Source organism: Lissotriton helveticus, chromosome 6 (genome assembly GCF_964261635.1).
Source record: "Lissotriton helveticus chromosome 6, aLisHel1.1, whole genome shotgun sequence".
In the NCBI taxonomy this organism is placed as follows: Eukaryota; Metazoa; Chordata; class Amphibia; order Caudata; family Salamandridae; genus Lissotriton; species Lissotriton helveticus.
Genome location: NC_136067.1, coordinates 306871952 through 306892161, shown reverse-complemented (window position 1 = coordinate 306892161; position 20210 = coordinate 306871952). Strand labels below are relative to the sequence as shown.

Here is a 20210-nt window from a genome sequence, read left to right as displayed (position 1 = left end):
AGTGAGCAAGGGACTCATGTCTGAGCATACCCTGCCACACTTAGGGCGAACAAAGCGATACAAAAGGGGATGATGGACGGAGGATTTGAGCAAATCAAACACTCACCCCCAGTCAACTGATCTGGGTTTAATCCATCACCATTCTTTAGCCCACTCAGCCACCCCATTTCAAACATGGCTATATGCAAATCAGTCTGACCCTGTGCCTCATGGGGACAGTACAGCCCGAACTGCCAAGCCATGTCTTCCATGGACCGGAAACAAGCATCCTGGGACCGGTTTCGGATTCATAATCCTCATCAGCCAGGCTATCTTGAATCCAGTGGCCAAGTGAGCAAGGGACTCACGTCTGAGCATACCCTGCCACACTTAGGGCGAACAAAGCGATACAAAAGGGGATGATGGACGGAGCGTTTGAGCAAATCAAACACTCACCCCCAGTCAACTAATCTGGGTTTAATCCATCACCATTCTTTAGCCCACTCAGCCACCCCATTTCAAACATGGCTATATGCAAATCAGTCTGACCCTGTGCCTCATGGGAACAGTACAGCCCGAACTGCCAAGCCATGTCTTCCATGGACCGGAAACAAGCATCCTGGGACCGGTTTCGGATTCATAATCCTCATCAGCCAGGCTATCTTGAATCCAGTGGCCAAGTGAGCAAGGGACTCACGTCTGAGCATACCCTGCCACACTTAGGGCGAACAAAGCGATACAAAAGGGGATGATGGATGGAGCGTTTGAGCAAATCAAACACTCACCCCCAGTCAACTGATCTGGGTTTAATCCATCACCATTCTTTAGCCCACTCAGCCACCCCATTTCAAACATGGCTATATGCAAATCAGTCTGACCCTGTGCCTCATGGGAACAGTACAGCCCGAACTGCCAAGCCATGTCTTCCATGGACCGGAAACAAGCATCCTGGGACCGGTTTCGGATTCATAATCCTCATCAGCCAGGCTATCTTGAATCCAGTGGCCAAGTGAGCAAGGGACTCACGTCTGAGCATACCCTGCCACACTTAGGGCGAACAAAGCGATACAAAAGGGGATGATGGACGGAGCGTTTGAGCAAATCAAACACTCATCCCCAGTCAACTGATCTGGGTAAAATGAAAGTGTGTCCTCATGTAACGTAACTGGTGCTATGTAAAGCGCTCTGATAACTGATTCGGTTCGGTTCTAGTTCGCGCTATATAAAACTCTGCAAAAAAAAAAAAAGTAGAAGTACAATACTGCAATAAATGGCAGTCCAGAGTATCCTTCTACCATTAGAATGTGGTGAGAGAGTGAGCTCTGGGAGGAGGGAATTAACAAGGAGACCCTTCACAGTACTGACTCCGGAGCATCCTGCCACCATGGGGTAGAGTCAGTCACACATCGGCCGTGCAGAGACAACCCGCTGCTCCCAAGAATAGCCGCTATATCCCTAATAGAGCTACACGCGCCTCTGGGCGCTACAACAGAAAAGTGTTCAAGCGCCGCCGAGACAGCCCATACAGCAGTGCGCTGCGAAGCAAGGCGCTCCGAAACAGCTGAATGAATGTGCATTTGATCCTAAGGCAGTATGTGCCGAAGCCCCCTTTCCAGACACTGCTGGTCCGCTACCAACCCCAGCCTAGATCTATGTACTGTGCAACCTCTGCACACGATCACAGCGTGAGATGCGTGTCACGCACAGACCAGCACAAAAGGGCGTGACTCAATGCGTCTTGTAACTGCTACATGGATCATGCACCTGTTCTGCCATAACATGCTTATCTTTCAACTAATATCAGGAAGTGAAATAAAGATGGGGGTAGGGAAGAAACACAAGATCAAAGGGAGACAGAGAAAGAGTAACGGAAACACGAGAAGAGAAAGGAAGCAAGGGTGAGCGAAAGCAGGAGATAGAAAGAAGGAAAGAATAGGGAACGAAATAAAGAAGGTTAAAGAAAGAAAAAGAAAGAATGAATGAATGAATGCAAGAGAAAAAAAATCACCTTAAAGGAGACATAGAGTGAGCGATGAAGTCACTGAAATAAAGGAGAAGTCACAGTGCCAAGTGTAGAGTGATGTCACAGAATGCACCCACTTTCTCACAGACGCATCTGTTGCATCTCCCTCGACTCCAGTTTCCTCTCCTACAGCCCCCCTCCCCTCCTATTCTCTTTTCCATCCTTCCTTCCGAGCTGTGATGGAAATGCGAGCCGACCTTCAAAACGAGAGACATCTGCACAGAGCACAATCGGATGGACACTGACACATCCTTACGAATGAGGGCTTTGGCACGCCCCCAGCCACCTCTTATGGAAAGTCACTGGAGGCTGTGAACAAAGCCTCATTAACAAGTGAATGGTCTTAAAGACCTGTGAAGTACTCAGTGCGGCTGGCAGATCAAAAACGTGTCTGCCCTGGAGGCTGCTCAGTCCAGGCTGACACACTAGGAGGGGGGGAGGAGGTGGGAGGGGGGACTGAATCCCGTTTGAGCCCAATAGATGACTTCAAGCTCCCTGGTGCAGCTGCCAAAGTAATTCCCGGGGGGTGGGGGTATTCGGGGAGAGGGGAGGCCGAGCCCTGCAATCTACCGTGCATCGCAACAGCACGTTACTGCAGGTGAGATTTTTATTAATGGAAGAGAATATGGGGCAGCGAGGGGAGGGGCGCCCACGTTCTCTCTGTGGAGGCGGCTGTTCCTCTCGCCTGCACACACTCTGAGGCTATGCCCCACCACTTCCAAAGTTCAACAGCCACCCCTGCCTTCTTCTCAGCATTTGGAGTATCTGATAAGATGATTGCCACAGACCTGCAGATAAACAGTCAGAGAATGGGTAGATTGGACTGTGGGAGAGCTAGTGATGTCTAAAGCTGCACCCATTTCACATTGAGCAATACTTGGATGGTAAAACCGCTTGAGACCCACTGATTCTAAAGATTGGAGGTGGAGATCAGCAATTAGAGCTGTCCACATGAAGTACACATATGGTGTGCACAGGTGAGATTTTTATTAATGGAAGAGCGTTTAATACACAAATATTTATGCATATCACCAGTTAATACTGGCACTTTTTCGCACCTCTATCAGAGGGTTAATCCTACTCATGAAGGACATCAATCAGGGTGCCCATGTGCACAGGAAGGCATCAGAAGCATCACACACCAGATAGGTGGACTTGTTTATGCCAGGAGCAGTGTGTAGCTCTGAATCACAGGAAGTCTGGGCAGAGAAAGGCGTGAATGTCTCCTTCCAAGTCACAGCAGTCAGCCCATGCTTGGCTCCGCCTCTGCCACAGGCTTTTTCAGGACTTTGGGTTTCCTTTTGCTTGCACCTTTCTTGTGTGCAGCCTGACGATTCAGCAAAGCCAGTGTGTCTCACTTCTCGACCCGTCAAAACTGCTTCTTCTTGGCTCGTTTGAGCTTGGCAGGATTTGTGATTATTTGAACTATTTCTGCTTTTCTTTCATTTTCCAAGCGCCTCTTCAAGTTCTCAGCTCGCCGCTGCTTCCTCTCCTCTTTAGCTTTCTGTTTCTCGTCCCGAAGCTGCCGGGAAAAATCCTTGACCAGGCGCATTTCCTGACGGGCCTTCATCTTCTTATCCCATGATGTGTGGAGTGGGCGATCCTTGATCATGACAGAAAATCTTTTCTTAGGATCTTTCCAGACCCTCCCAGATTTGGGCTTCCCCTTGGGGACCGTGGCATCCACCTTGTGAGAAGGGGTGTTGGCCGGATTCTGGGGCACCTTCACCTCAAGCAGCGGCCTCTTACAGGGGGCCGGGGCCGCCTCCTGCGGCTTCCTCTTCTCGCTGTCCAAGTGTCCGCCTCCGTCGTTCCTGAGCGCCCCTCCCGCTGCCAAGGGAGTCTCGGGTATCAGGGGAGGCTCGCATCACCTCCGCGCTGGGTTTCCACCTCTTCCTCCACAGACACCAGAGTGTCCTCACTCCAATTTCCCACGCTCTGCTCTCTGTCTTCCACATCTCCGAGCGCTGCTTTCTCCGCCACAGAGCTGGTGTTGGCGTCCACAGTGACGCCCTGCGGGCCTCGGCCGCCCAGGCACCGGCTGCTGCGGAGGGGAGTCTCCACTCCCTCGGGGTGTTTGGCCATCTTCACAGGACAGGACTTCACTGCTCTTTCGTATTAATGGAAGAGAATATGGGGCAGCGAGGGGAGGGGCGCTCGACCGCGTTCTCTCTGTGGAGGCGGCTGTTCCTCTCGCCTGCACACACTCTGAGGCTCAACAGAGCCCCCAGGGACTCTGAGAAGGGACAACAGAACAACAAAGCCTCATTAAGTGAATGGTCTTTGTAAAGACCGTGAAGTACTCTGGTGCGGCCGGCCGCAATTAAACAGATGGCAGACCACGCCTTGAAGCCCTCGATTTGCTGACCCACTCGTGCCTGAAGTCCCCGTCCCTTTTTGAGCCCGACTGATGGGCCTGCCTGCTCGTCATCTTTTGCTCCTTTTGGTCCCTTGATGTGCTCAAAGATCTGATCCCACTCCGCCCTCTCTTCCCTTGATTATTCAACAACATCACACTTTTCACATAACTTTTGACTATAGAATGAGGTTTTGCCACGGAAAAAGAAAGACACGCAGGTGCCCAGCATGAGGCACCCCTAAGAAAATCAGTTAAGAAACAGGACTGTGATCTAACAGCAGAGGACTGATCGCACCCTGCAACGTGTAAGGATGAATCCGAGCTGGACCTATAGCTCCACCGCCGGTGCTCAACAGCGCCAACAAAAGAAGACGGACTCTGTTAAAAAAGACATTATGACGAAAACCCCCCTTCCTGAACTTTCTACTCACCCCCTTGACCAAATTGCTTGTATCAACTTGAACTCCTCCCTCAGCCATTTTGTATTGCTTTCTAAAATGTTTCATCGATCACTCATGCATTTAGTTTTCCAAAAGTCTCTTATAGCACTGACAAGACCCGAAGGTATCAGAGCTCTTTCTACTGTATTTTGATGTCAGCAGAGAGAAAGTCAGAACATGATTCTATAATGTGTCTGAACGTTTTTCTTGATTAACCCCGACTAAAGTATAATATCGATCTCTAGACTTGTATGAAGAACCCAACAAATGTAAATTAACATGTATTGCATTCTGCCTATCGTATCGACTATATAGAATTGAACTTGCTTATGTAAAAAAAGCGTCGACTGTTGAAAATGGCAATGCATGTGTACATAAGCGGCGTTCATTTGTGTTCACTGTACCCCTTGTTGTAAGCAGAACGAATAATTACGAAACACTGACTGTGTTATCCGCCAGCATAAGACCCATGCACATATGTACACGACAGCTATTTTAGGCACCATGGCCTCTCTGACTGTTTGCTAAACCCCCGACACCCCTCCCCGCGCGCACTGCTCATGCAACGGCCACAAGACCCTCTCCCTCTGCGTGACCCTGCTCTAGAAGTAGCACTCCTGCTTGACCCACACCCCCCCATTTCCTCCCAGGAACACCCTTCCCCTCAGCTGACAACCCCCCCCCGGCTGCACTTGACCTCTCGACCCGGTCCCAAGTCCTAAGACCAAGCCTCGTGGATGTACATCCCCCTTTTCCCTGCCCAGCATAACAAAACCGTGATACACCAACCGAAGTGTCCGACCTTATCACCTGACCAACCTTTGACCTGATCATCCCCTCCTGCCCTCGTGCCCTGTAGGAATGTCCAGCTGAGAGGTCACAATCTCTTGTTACATTCAGGAGGGGAGGATGACATCTGAGCGACTGGTATGGGAATAGGCCTGAAGCTGGGATTCCAAGCATGCCTTTTCCCACTTCAAAGCGTCTTTATTGTAATAAGGAATGTTTGTGCATCATAAACATGTGTATAAAAGACGAAGCCTCAGAGAACTTGTTAGAGCACCTCCTGAAGACACTATGCGAGTGTCCGAAATGACAGGCTCTCCTCATGAGAAATAAAACTCTATTCTTGTCTTCCTGCTTCTAGCGCCCGTCTCTTTATTTGGTAATTGTTCAAGATGGGAACTAAGAGGCGTCCTGCGCCAGCAGCCTGGGCATCAGGTGTGTTATGGGCTGACTTTTCCTCACCCACTTCTTGTAGAATTTACGTACCATCGCCAGAGATCCCGTGGCCGCATAATCATAACCCCTTGGCTTCTAAAAATCCCCGACATAAAAGACTGCCTGCTAGAACACACGGAATATTACTTCACAGAAAATGTCGGATCCGTGAAGTCGGCCATATCCATATGGGAAGCCTATAAGGCTGTACTCAAAGGGAAGGCGTTAGCTCTTAAAACTGGCTGTATACGCAAGCAAAGTGAACACCTAATCCAGGCTGAGGCGGACCTAATCCACCTAGAGTCGACCCACAACGCGAACCCCTCAGAAGAGACGGCAACTCGTCTTCGAACGAAACAACTAGAATATTAAGCACTAGCCTTGGAGAAAGCGCAGGCCAAACTTTTAAAGACTCGCCACCGAGTGTATGAACTAGGGGACAGAGCAGTAAAATGGTGGCATGGCTCGAAAAACGCGAGCAAGGCTCCAGATGGATTCCGGAATTGACCGGACCAGGCAACTCTTCTATCACAGACCCCAGGGAAATAGTAGAGGTCTTTGCTGCCCATCTGGGGGAGTATATACAGTCAGGGCGCACTATAGTGCCGAAGAGTCTACACTACTCTTAAATGAAATGCGCTTACCCACCCTTTCTGAGACTGACGCGCAGGAGTTAGAGGCAGACCTCACCACAGAGGAGATTGGCAATGCACTGTTCACCATACAATCAGGTAAAGCTATGGGCCCCAATGGTGTCCCTATCGAATTTTTAAAGAGCATGGCGGGTGAGATTCTTCCACACCTGAGGGCGATGTTCGAAGAGAGCCGCGATGCCGGATGCCTGCCACTAGACCAACGATTGGCATCAATAGTTTTTATTCACAAACCTAATAAACCACCTACTGATTGCGGTTCTTATAAACCAATTTCCCTCATTAACTCCGAGGTGAAAATCCTGGCGAAACTCCTCGCCACCAGACTAATGACAGTCCTCCCCTCCTTAATCCATGAGGATCAGTTGGGATTCCTTCCAGGCCGTAACACGGTGCTCAATCTCCGTAGGGTCCATAACGTTATGAATAGAATACCATATCTCCAAGAAGACGCAGCTATCCTCTCCCTCGACGCTACACTCGCCTTTGACTCCATAGAATGGTCGTACCTTTTTGAAGTCCTACTCCGTTTCGGCTTCAGTCCCAAATTTATTCAATGGGTCCGATTGCTCTATACTGACCTCTGGGGTCAAGTTTATGTCAATGGTCACACATCCAGACATTTTCCTCTATACAAGGGAACTAGGCAGGGTTGTCCTCTATCCCCATTATTATTCACGCTCACCCTGGAGCCTTTGGCCCTTTGGGGTAGAACGAATAACTCTATCCGAGGCCCCCGGTGGAATGACGATACAGTTGACAAGATCTCACTGTACGCAGACAACATTCTTGTCTACATCTCTTCCCTCAAATCTTCTATTAATAGTCTATTACACGTCATCACCAATTTTGGCAAAAACTCGGGCTTCTCCATCAATTGGTCCAAATCAGTGCTATACGGGCTACACGGCCCACTCCCTCCTCCCCCGAGGGGATATTCGATTGATGTGGCCCAGGATGGATTCAAATACCTCGGCATCTTTGTCACCCCAGACCCCAGAATCTTCTATGACCGTAACCTAAAGGGCCCACTACAAAGACTCCATAACGACATATCACATTGGAGATCGCTGCCTCTGTCTCTCCCGGGCAGGGCAGCCCTTTTTAAAATGCTTGCACTCCCTCGCTTTTTGGATGCCTTACAGAATTGCCCATTTCCCATTGCCGACTCCTATTTTAATACACTGGAGGGAGACCTCCGCCTCCTCCTATGGGACGGCGGCTCTCCCCGCATTGCTCTTCTCTCGCTTACACAAGGGTGGTACGATGGTGGTATTGCCTTGCCAAATATTCGACTTTATTATAGGGCTACACAATTGACTGCCACCAACTCTTGGTTATGTGGTCCACCAACAAACCCTGCTTTCCACCTAGAATGATATCAGACGGGCCATGAGGGCTACCTTGGGGCCTTATATGGTAAGCCTTCCCGCACTCGCTATATTGGCCCGTTGTCCCAAACGCTAGCAATCTGGCACTGAGCGAATAAGCGCCTCGGCTGGTCTGACACTCTCACGTTATCCACTCCACTCTGGGCCTCACATACGCTAGGCTCCCTCTGCCATTATCAGGGCTTTGACAAATGGGACATGATCGATATATCTACCCTGGGAGATATGATTCATAAGGGCAAACTGCTGACATTCGTAGAGCTCCAGAAGAAATATAATTTAGCCCAATCTGAGGCCTTCCGCTACCTTCAAATCAAACATGCCATACTCACTAATGTCCCTGATCTCTCATCTCTTCCACAATCCTCGCCTCTTGAGGATAGACTATTATCAGAACCCCTTCAGGCCAAGGCGATATCCGTTACCTACCGCAAGCTATGCAATAACATGCCTAACGCCTTCCAACTTCTGGGAGACAAATGGCAGAGCGACATTGGGGCCATGGAGGATGCTGAATGGCAGGCGGCACTGATGTCCCCACGCGAATTGGCTATCAATCACAGATTCAGGCATATACAATTAAAGATACTACACAGAACATATATGTCTGCTCCCCTCCTAGCCAAAATTGGTAGACGCGCAACCAATCTCTGTCTCCGTAACTGTGGGCGGGTTGGCACTTTCTACCACACTATCTGGGACCGCCCAATGATTCAAGACCTGTGGGAGCGAGCGACCCGGAAGATGTCTGATGCACTAGGAAAACCTGTCCCTCTGTCCCCCAAAGGCGGACTCCTTAATGTGTGGGACCCCACTGATCTCACTGCGCTGGAACGACAATGGGCGGCCCTGGGCTTTCTCTTATTAAAACTTGAAATAGCAATGCAATGGGGCTCGCCAAATAAACCGCTCTTGATCAGATGGGTCGCTGCAATGGATACATGTATGTTGTCTGAAAAAACTGTATACAAGGTCAGGGGGTGTCCTGGAACTTGGGATAAGAAGTGGGGTCATTGGAATGTATATCAGGGCGAACTTTGTGCTTCCCCTACAACTGAAATGGCGATGGCCAGGATATGTCCTCCCCGAACTCACACTTGTGATGCACCGCTGTAATGTATGCTTTCTATGTCTATTTTTGTACTTCATGACTGCCAAATGATTACTTACTCTGCTTTGTTCAATAAAATATTTTAAACAAAAACAAAAAAAAAGGAAGCTAGATGCACCTTGTTATTGGATTAGTTTGGCTATGTACTCCTCACTATAGGATAAGGTTTCTTTGTCAGACATATTCATGTATACATAAATCAAAAGAGATAGTACAAATTCCTCACTCATACAATACAATACAACAATAAATGAGAGTAAAGCACCCTCGCAGGAATCTACCTGCACTATGTTAATAAACTTCTTACGGGGTGACCCAGTATCCCTCAGAACTTGGGCAATACAATTTCATTATCAACAATGGTTCTGTCGGGTATGAACTTGATTGCTTCAAAGTCTGCACAAATCCTTCAACATATGTTTAGTCATAGTTATATCGCTTTTTATGACTCCTGGAATAAATCATTAAATGCTAAATCCAAACGAAAAAAGGGTCAACAGAGGTTTTAATCATTAATTATTTTTCATTCATGATTTGATTTTATCTTTAGAGAGACCCTGTACCAAATCATAGAACATAATGCAAAAGAAGTTAATCAAGTGATACTTTATAATAAACGGCGCATCAATTATATTGAGTGAGATGTGACAATTTGTGCCAAAAGTGACATAACAAGTGGTGATTTATATACACATGAGTGAGGGGGCCAATTTATATTATGGTAGTTATTTAGTCCAGTGTGCCACATTAGTTGGCCATGGTATTCTGGACTCAGTTGACTGGTCCTTTGGTGTTTTGTCGTCGACGTTTCGACCCTGTTGACGCCTTAGTTGGGGGTCTGAGGCGGGTCTTCTTCAGGATGGGGGAAAGGGTAGTGATGTTGCGCCTGTTGGTTAGATGGACGAACCATCAGGTTTGGATTTTGCAAAATATACTCATTAAAAAGGGTTAATAATGGCTTAAAATCGTAGAGAGTGACTGGGTACTCAGACACTCACCTATAGTCCCTTCATAAGTTGGACACCACGGAGGCTAAGTCAATTAAGGTCTCATCTTCTGGACGGTTAATCTGTGGGGTATAATAAAGGGGTAAGGGATATGGTAATTCGGCTGAGGTACAGGGGGTACCAGTTACATGGAACTTACAGAGGGTACTAAAAGTACTGCCAATTGGGAAAAACAATTGGACAGTTTTGAGTAAGAGATCTGGCATGGGGTACCTGGTTAGCAGGAACCCAGAGCACTTCCAGTTGAAATCATATACCAAGCAAAAGTTTGGGATGAACCAGGTAAAAATAAAAACTTTCCTACAGAATGGATGCCCCTTCCAAATGCCGTATCGCACATGCAAATTGCGATTCAGTAACAAGTAACTGAATCGCATTTTGTACGTTTGTAAAACACATTTTTCCGGTCTAAAGCGGCCCGATTCTGTGTGGCCAGGGAAATGAGCCATCAAATTCCCAGTGACACTTCAAATCAGTTTGTGGGGTAGGTTCCCTCCCATTGAATACCAAGCTAGCCTGTCTAGCATTGCCCTTGTGGACAAAGGCTTTCCCTTCTCAGGTGTCTCTTTATGAATGTACAGACATTATCTTACCTATCTGCCTTTCAAGTTAATGAACAAAAATAGGGTCCAGAAAAAGCAAAAAATCTGGGATGGTCATGCAGAAAAAGGAAGATTTTCTACAGAGGGTGAATGCAAGAATTAGTAAGTGGGTGAATGAATTGATGCATGAGTACACTAATGAGTGATTGAGTGGATGTATGATTAATTGAGGGCAAAAATATCAATGACTCCGTATTGACTACTTTTTCTGCTACTCTGCGGATGTCGGTTACTTGCGAAATCTAAGAGGACTCCCTCGGGGCATATCGGACCACTCCCCTCTAAGTGTTGAACTTACATACCACCAACAAGTTATCCGAGGGCCCATAATTATTAGCCCATGGCTCTTGAAAATTCCTGACATCAAGGAAAGCCTGATTGAACACACAGAGTATTATTTTGCTGAGAACGTTGGATCAGCACGCTCGGCAGTTACAATATGGGAGGCCTATAAAGCAGTTATCAAGGGGAGAGCGTTGGCTCTCAAAACCGGGTACATACGCAAAAACAATGAACAGCTTCTCCAGGCTGAAGCTGATCTGCTTCGCCTTGAATCAGCCCACAATGATATCCCATCCGAAGATACGGCCCGCCGTCTCCAAACTAAGCAGCTTGAATATAAGGCCCTGGCCCAAGAAAAGGCACAGGCTAAGCTTCTTCAGACTCATCACCGAGTCTATGAATTGGGAGACCGATCCGGCAAAATGTTGGCATGGCTGAAGCGACGTGAGCAGGGCACCAGATAGGTCCCTCTGCTTGTCTGCCCAGATGACAGACACATTACAGATCCACAAGAGGTAGCAGAGGCCTTTGCAGACCACCTAGAGCAGGTCTACTCTGTTAGAGTGCAATATACATCGGAGGAGTCCCGGCAACTCCTAGAAGAAATGCACTTGCCCACTCTCTCCGAGCTCGATAGAGAGCCGCTGGATGCCAATCTCAGATGCAGATAGCAATGCAATCTTCGCCATAAGGTTGGGCAAGGCCATGGGACCTAATGGCATCCTCATTGAATTCCTGAAGGGTGTGGCCTTCGGAGTAATCCCTCATCTGAAGAATATGTTTGAGGAGAGTCGAGACAAGGGCATTCTGCCACTCGATCAACGGCTGGCTTCCATAGTCGTGATCCGCAAACCAAATTAGCCAACCACAGATTGCGGTTCCTATAGGCCGATTTCTCTGATAAGTGCCGAAGTCAAGATCCTAGCGAAACTTTTAGCAACCAGACTCCTTACAGTTCTCCCCTCTCTGATTCACGACGACCAGTCGGGATTCCTCCTGGGTCGTAACACGGCCCTGAACCTCCGAAGGGTGAATAACGTCTTGGGTAGACAGCCCTACTTGCTAGAAGACGCAAGGGACGCGATACTGTCCCTTGACGCCACAATGGCATTCGACTCGATAGAATGGTCTTATCTCTTTGAGGTCCTAGCGCGATTCGGTTTTGGACCTAACTTCATTCAATGGGTCTGACTGCTGTATACGGACTTACTGGTCCAGGTGCGAGTCAACAATCACACATCCCGACAATTCGCGCTACACAGAGGGACCAGACAGGGCTGCCCCCTGTCCCCACTATTATTCACACTTACCCTGGAACCACTGGGCCACTGGGTCCGAACTGATGCATCTATTAGGGGTCTCAAATGGAGTGACGATCCGATTGATAAAATCTCCTTATATGCTGACGACATTCTTGTCTACGTAACCTCCCCTAAATCCTCCATCAATAGTTTATTTCATGTCATTACTAATTTCGGAAAATATTCTGGTTACTCAATCAACTGGTCTAAATCAGTGTTATATGTGTTACATGGCCCTCCACCCGCTCTCCCCCGAGGATACTCCATTGCTTTGGCCCTATCTCGGTATCTTCATTACCTCGGATCCCAAAATCTTTTATGATCGCAATTTGAGGGGCCCACTGCAAAGGCTACGCAGTGATTTATCTTACTGGCGATCATTGCCCTTGTCCCTCCCCGGCAGGGCGACCCTATTCAAGATATTGGCGCTCCCAAGGTTTTTGTACGCTCTCCAGAACTGCCCCTTTCCCATTGCCGATTCTTACTTTAGTGTGCTGGAAGGAGATCTGCGTCTTCTATTATGGGATGGTAGAGCATCCCGTATAGCCCTTCACAAACTTACCAAGGGGTGGTATGATGGAGCATTGCCCTACCGAACATACGCCTTTATTACTGGGCATCCCAATTGGTGGCTACAAACCATTGGATCCACGGATCGCCTTCAAATCCGGCCTTCCACCTGGAACGCTACCAAACGGGACGGGAGGGTTACTTAGGACCCCTATACAGTAAAACCTTTCGTAGTCAATACGTGGGGCCCATGACACAGACAATAGCTATATGGCATCACGCCAATAAACGCATGGGGTGGTCCGACAAATTCACCAGGGCCACGCAGCTATGGGCATCACTGAAACTTGGCTCCCATTGTTACCAACTGGGCTTTGACAAATGGGATACCATAGGTATATCCACACTAGGAGACATGATTCACCGAGGGAAACTACTAACTTATGCCGACCTACAACAGAAACACGCTCTTACTCAGGGTGAGACCTTTCGATCAAACATGCTATTCTCACAAACATATGTGATCTTTCCTCCCTCCCGGAGGCTTCACCCCTTGAGGACAGACTGCTTTCAGAGACCTTCCAGACGAAGGCCATATCATATACCTATCGCAAACTATGTAACAACATGCCTGACTCCTTCCAGACCCTACGTGACAAGGGGCAGGGGGAGGTGGGACACCTAGAGGATGAGGAATGGCAGACAGCGTTGATGTCCCCCAGGGAAACATCGATCAATCATCACTTCTGGTTGATCCAGCTGAAAGTCTTACATAGAGCTTACATGTCTGCTCCCCTCTTAGCTAGGATAGGTCGACGTCCTGATGACCTATGTCTTCGAGGATGTGGACTGGCTGGCACCTTTTATCACATTCTGTGGGACTGTCCTGTGATCCAGCAGTTATGGGAGAGGGTGACCCGGAAAATGAAAGATGCACTGGGGAAACCCATCCCTCTGTCACCTAAAGGAGGGATCCTTAACATATGGGACACCACAGATTTGACTGAGGTTGAGCTTCAATTGGTAGCTCTGGGATACCTGCTTATGAAACGCGCAGTAGCAATGCATTGGGGAGCCCCTCAGCGGCCACTATCAGTTGGATGGTTAGCTGAAATGGACAGATGTATGCTAGCTGAGAAGACCGTGTATAAACTCAGGGGATGTCCCAAAAAATGGGACAAGAAGTGGGGACATTGGAATACCTATAGAGGTGAGATTTGTAGTTCCCCCACAGCTGACATGGCCATGGACAGGGCTGGACCCCTACATCGAAATAATCACTGATAAGCTATGTTTTTTTTATAAAGCCCATTGTATTGATTCTGTTATATATCGCAATGCTTTTGAATGGTTGACTCTGCTCTCTTCATTTCAATAAAATGTTATTATAAAAAAATATATATCAATGACTGAAGGCATTTATAAGCGTGATCTATTGGCATTGCCAATGCTGGTTAATCTATGACTATCAGTGGGAATATCAGACTATAAAGTAAAAGAGTGAGTATGTTTTTGTTTTTAAAGCATGATTTGAGTAAATTCGAAAATGCATATACATCTGAAAACAGGAAACGAAGTGGACTTGGCCCTTTGTGGCTAAAGTTCCATAAACTCTTTGCCTTGCTCTTAGACCTTTTTCTGAGATTGTGTTGCCGACTTAGATGCTTTGGGCACTATGTCACTGCTGATCAGTGTTGAAGTACAAGTTCTCCCTGTATAAAGTGTTATGGTAATTGGTTGTAATTAATTGGTATGTTTGTCTTACTAGTAAAGTTCCTAGTAAATTGCACTATATGTGCCAGGGCTGGTAATGCAAATGCTACTAGTGGCCTGCAGCACTAATTGTGCCACCCACACAAGTAGCCCTAAAAAGAGATCTCAGGCCTGTCACTGCAGTGCCTTCGTGCAGTTTGTTAACTGACTTGCTGTCCTGATAAGTGCACCCACTTGCCAGGCCTTACCCTTCATTTTTATGCACATCAGACACCCCTATAGTAGGCCCAAGGTACACCCTGGGCAGGGTGTAGTATATGTGAAAGGTAGGACTAAATAAGTGTGTACCATGTCCTGACAGTGAAATATTGCCAAATTTGTTTTTCACTGTTGCAAGGCCATCTTGCCCATAGAACAGAATGGGAAATGCTGTGTCACATGTTTCCAGCATATCTTCCCATAGGCATAAGATGGAGAGATGGAGTTTAGTGTGCCTGAACTCAGAATTTAATAACACATCTTTTTGTGAAGATGGTTTTTAAATTGTGTGTTTAGAAACCACTCTTTTAGAAGTGGCTGGTTTCTTGTCTTAAACCATCCTGTGTGCCTCTGCCTGGTTGTGTATTGACTGTCTGGGTTTGGATGTGACAGGGACTGGGAAGTGCCCTGACACCAGGGAGGAGTAGGTGAGACCGCAACAGATTAGCCTGCATTTGGTGTGGTGGGAGGAGTAGCCCCTTTGATGCAAAGCGGGCTGTGCTGCTGCCACAAAGGAATGGCTCCACCTCCTGTAGAGTGTCTGAGAACCAGACCCTCACTATCAAAGAAAGAAGGTTGCACTGGCAGGATAACACCCAGGTCTGGTTTGGACCAGACTGAGAGCCCCCTGAATACAAAGACTTCAAAGGAATTTACTGGTATAAATGTGAGTGCTGAAACCCCTGAACTCAAGACTGAACTCAAGCCTGAAAAAGGATTGACATTACTTTGTGATTAAGAACGAAGAACAGCTGAAGAGACTGAAGAGAAGGACTGCCCTTGCTGTGTGTCATGGGGCTGGCCTGCAGTTTGCTGATTTGACTAAGGAGAGGACAAGGGAATTAGCTGTGTGCTGTGTCCTTAAGTAACTTGTCTCCAAGGGCCCGTGAGGAGCTGGCTCCCTGTTGTGGAAACTCAGGAACATAAAAGTTTCCAAGTGTGTCTCAGCGACACTGAGTGTGTGTGCCTTTTGCAGCCTGAGACCTTCGTGAGAATTGCCCCGTGACCTTGTGCCCCAGAGCAGTCTTGCGCTCTGCTTCGATCGACAGCGTGAGCAGTAGTGTTGTGATCATTATCACCATCAGCCCGGAACGTCGTCCCACGGGGGAGCTGTGAGAAATCACCACTGCCGGCCCGAGCCTGCTTTGCCAAGGAGAGACCTGTGAACCTTCACCATCGTGGGTCCGAGGTCCTTTGCCCAAGATCAACGGAGTCGCGCCGGGAGCCAATCAGCTGTGAGGCTGTCGCCTGGTAGCACGACTCTCACTGCGAGGAGCAGCCTCCACCAACCGGGAGCTGCACAGCATGATGCCCAAGCCGTGAGGAGCGGAGAGAGAGAGACTGCACCCCCCCAGGTAACGCTCAGCAAGTGTGCATGTGTCGTTGCCTGGAGCGGAGTGCGTGCTACGAGAGACCGCTCTCGGCCTTTCCCATCTTTGCAGTGCAAGCCTCCACTCAAGTCAGTATCGCGGCCCGTACTCGCCAAGGACTGGCAGTACTGGGGTCGGATTGTGGAGCTGCACTTTGTTTCCTTCATAAGAGGATTGGAGGCATATTTTGGCAGTCGCTGACCGCGAATCAGCCAAGAGTGGCATAGAGACCATCATTAGTACCGCGATCGGTGCCGAAGTGCTTTTACGATCCGCATTAGTACGTGCACTACAAACTGCATTATTACTTGCTTTTACGATCCGCCTTAGTACTTGCACTACAAACTGCCTTATTACTTGCTTTTACGATCCAAATTAGTACATGCACTAGGAACTGCATTATTACTTGCTTTTACGTCCGCATTAGTACTTGCATTACGGACTGCATTATTACTTGCTTTACGAACCGCATTAGTACGTGCATTAAGGACTGTCTTATTTCTACATTACAAACTGTATTACGAACTGCATTGCATTGCATTAGTACTGCATTAGATCATCATGAACTGCTCATTATTACCGCAAGAGCCTACAAGTGATTGTTGGCCTAATAACTGGCCCAGTGAAACATTATCTACAAGCATATGCTGGATATTTTTATCGTTTGGTCTCATTGTATTTATTCTTGATAAAGATACCGCTATTTTCCTAAATCAGTGTGGTGTCCATTTGTGGTGTTATCACTGTGTGGTTGCAAATACTTTACAAAATACCTTGGAGATAAGCCTGGCTGCTTGTGCCAAGCTGCCGGAGGATGAGCAGGGGTTATCTAAGAGGGTGCCCCTCCTTTCCCTGACTAGAAGCAAAGGTCCCTACTTGGACTAAGGTACCTACCTCAGCCAACTAGAGACCCCCATTTCTAACACTCACTTAAACAAACCCTCCTTAAAATGACAATAGAGCACTTAATGAGGGTAAGCTAATGTCCACAATCTCAGATGAGTCAAAATCATCTTAACCATAAACTTTAGCTTTCCAAATTCCATGCAATGTTTAACTGCTATTTTGTCTGTTTTAGCTGTCTACAGAGAGTGGTCACCTAGTAAGAAGGGCTTGACCCTGAATTGGCAAACAAGCCTGTCCAAAGTTTACAAGAAATTAAAACACATTATCTCGCATCTGCGATGCCTTCTGCTCCAGGAACGTCTCACTAACCAGAAGTAGTTTTTAATTGACATTTGAAACTATGACCCGTGGCCAAAGTGGGGGGACACAATACACTGTTTCAAGTGTCTCAAGTACTTTTAAACCACCCTCAAAATAAAAATAAAAAGTGCCTGTACTCAGTAACGGACAGTACCGCCCCATTTAAAGCACTGGGCCCAGTTATTATTCAACAATGCATTTATTTGAAACGGCCCCAGATTCACTCAAAAATTAAAGTGAAGGTATGGTTAAATTATTCAGGACACTGGGAAGTATCGAATGGGAGTGTTTCAATTCTCTTTAGCAATTTAACATGAAAGAAGAAGCTATGAAAAAGTCTGTTTTACAGCTTTTCTCTTCCGGGTAAACATTCAGGAAACCATGAAAGGTAGGCCTCTGGGGATCACTAAAGTTAATTCCCACTTGTGCAAGCGCCACAACAGAGAACGAAATGTAAAAGATGTTTGTCTAGTTATCTAAAGCCACGAAAATATGAAAACAATCACACCTATCAGCGTTTTTGTTAACTTCTTACTGACGGTTTCCGTGTATGGCTGAAGGTTGAAGAACTAAAAGTAGATTGTTACCTTAAATTTTGAAGCAGTCGACAAGATTGCAAGGTAGCTGCAGGACCAAAAATTTGCAAATTATAAAGTGGCAACATGTCCTATTCAGATAATGTGGTAAAAAGTCAACGGGCCTCATTTATGAAAAGTGACAGATCCCTGCGGGAAAACAGCGATGCGTCTCTTTTCATTGCGCCTTTCTTGCGACATGCTGGATGCGTCATATTTACAGTATGATGCATCATGTCGCAAGGAGTTACAGACACGTCAGTATTTCTGACATATCTGTGCGCGCAATAATTATGCATTGCAGGAGTGTGTCACAAAAGTGACGCTACTCCAGCAAGGGGTCATTTCACATGGGCAAGTCCCATTTCAAATGTACCTGGGGCAGTTTTACACCTGCTATGAGGGAGGCGTAAGATATTGACGCATTCGCGTCCTAGAAGTGACGCAGTGAAATCTCATAGATTTCACTGTGTCCCTTCTACGAAGCTTACTTGCATAAGAACGCCCACCCTGCATACATTATACCTGGCCCGGGAATAATATGGTGGAGGGTTTTACAAAGTGACGCATCTACCTAGATGCATCACTTTGTAAATATGACGCGACATGGTGCATTTTTCATGCTGCTGGTGCGTCACAAAAAGTGACGCACCAGCGGCGCAAAAGTGACGCAAGGCCTCATAAATAAGCCCCAACGTATGTGAGACTTGCTTAAAATAACATGCTTTACTTACTCATCTGGCAAAGCATGCACATTGGGCTGTTACATTCAGCAAGAAAAAAATGGACCGAGAGAAACCCCCACCAAAAATCAACTGTTGGAATCAGTTTTGAGAAGGCCACTTCAAATTAAGTACGTTTCTACTTGTTCTGTCAAGGGTAGGATCAAAAGCATTTTTTCAAAATATAATTAACTTGAAATATTCTTGGTGTCTTGTGTGCCTCTAAAAACTCACTAGCGGCAATACAGTACTAAGAGAATTTAACATAAGCCCAATTTAATTTATGAGATTGTTGGAATTCCCACATTGATATTGTTGCACTGTTATGCAAGATAATATGGGCACCAGGACTTCGTGGATGTGGAAATAGCAGGACAATACATATTTTAAACCTAAAAAGTGAGATTAACAGCTAGAAGTGCAGTTTCATTCTTCTCGTTGAGCATTACATTACTATTTTTTAGTATCGCCTGAACACCGCTTGCGCTGTGCTTGTGAAATCTCTTGTATTTAATATGTCTTAAAAGGGGGCTCTTAACAGGTCCCAAGGCAAAATTACTGTGTTCGTTCGCTTTTCTGTGGAACTTTTTTATTGTTATCTTGCCCTGGCAGCACACATTTTACAATACTTCGACTAAAGCTGTTCACACTGTTTAAGCCCATTCACTGTCAAGATAAGATCTCTTCCCACAGAAAAGGCAGACATCTTTTCACAGTATGCTCGAATGCTTGCTTTTTATTACTTAGTTGTGTGAAGCAGATGCTTTAGTACATTTGTGGTACAAAAGGGGGTGGTGATGGACGGAGCATCTGACCCAATCAAACACTCACACCCAGTCAAGAGATCTGGGTTTAATCCATCACCGTTCTTTAACCCACTCCGCCACCCCAGTTCAGATATGGCCATATGCAAATCAGTCTGACCCTGTGCCTCATGGGAACAGTCCAGCCCGAACTGCCAAGCCATGCCTTCTCTGGACTGGAAACAAGCTTCCGAGGACCGTTTTCTGGCATTTCAGCCGTCTTCAGCCCGGCTTGCTTGAATCCAGTGGCAAAGTGAGCAAGGGACTCACGTTTGAGCATACCCTGCCAAATTATGTCGAACAAAGTGGTACAAAAGTGGGTGGTGATGGACGGAGCATCTGAACCAATCAAACACTCAAGACGGCTGACATTTTTGAGCAAATTTACCAAATTGTCACAAAATTATTAGCAAAACACACAAGCAGTGGTAAAGCCAATGGATCCATGTTTGATTTTAGAAGCACAGAAAGTGTTGCATAAGCATTTATCCTTTTGAGATAAGGATTATTATAGCAGCCTCTACTTAGGCATTTCCAAAGCAGGACATAGTAGCCTTCATGTGCTGCAGAATGCAGTGATTCATTTGATATCCAGACTTAGGGAAAGGGCATATGTAACTGCATCCAGAGGTAAACTACATTGGTTACTTGTTAAGAAAAGGATTCTATTTAAGTCACTGGGTA

General features: G+C 46.9%; 1 pseudogene; it reads right to left on the bottom strand.

The window, feature by feature from the left end:
• Positions 1-3108: 3108 nt before the first annotated feature.
• On the bottom strand, positions 3109-4087 carry LOC144761341 (coiled-coil domain-containing protein 86 pseudogene; annotated as a pseudogene).
• Positions 4088-20210: the final 16123 nt, after the last annotated feature.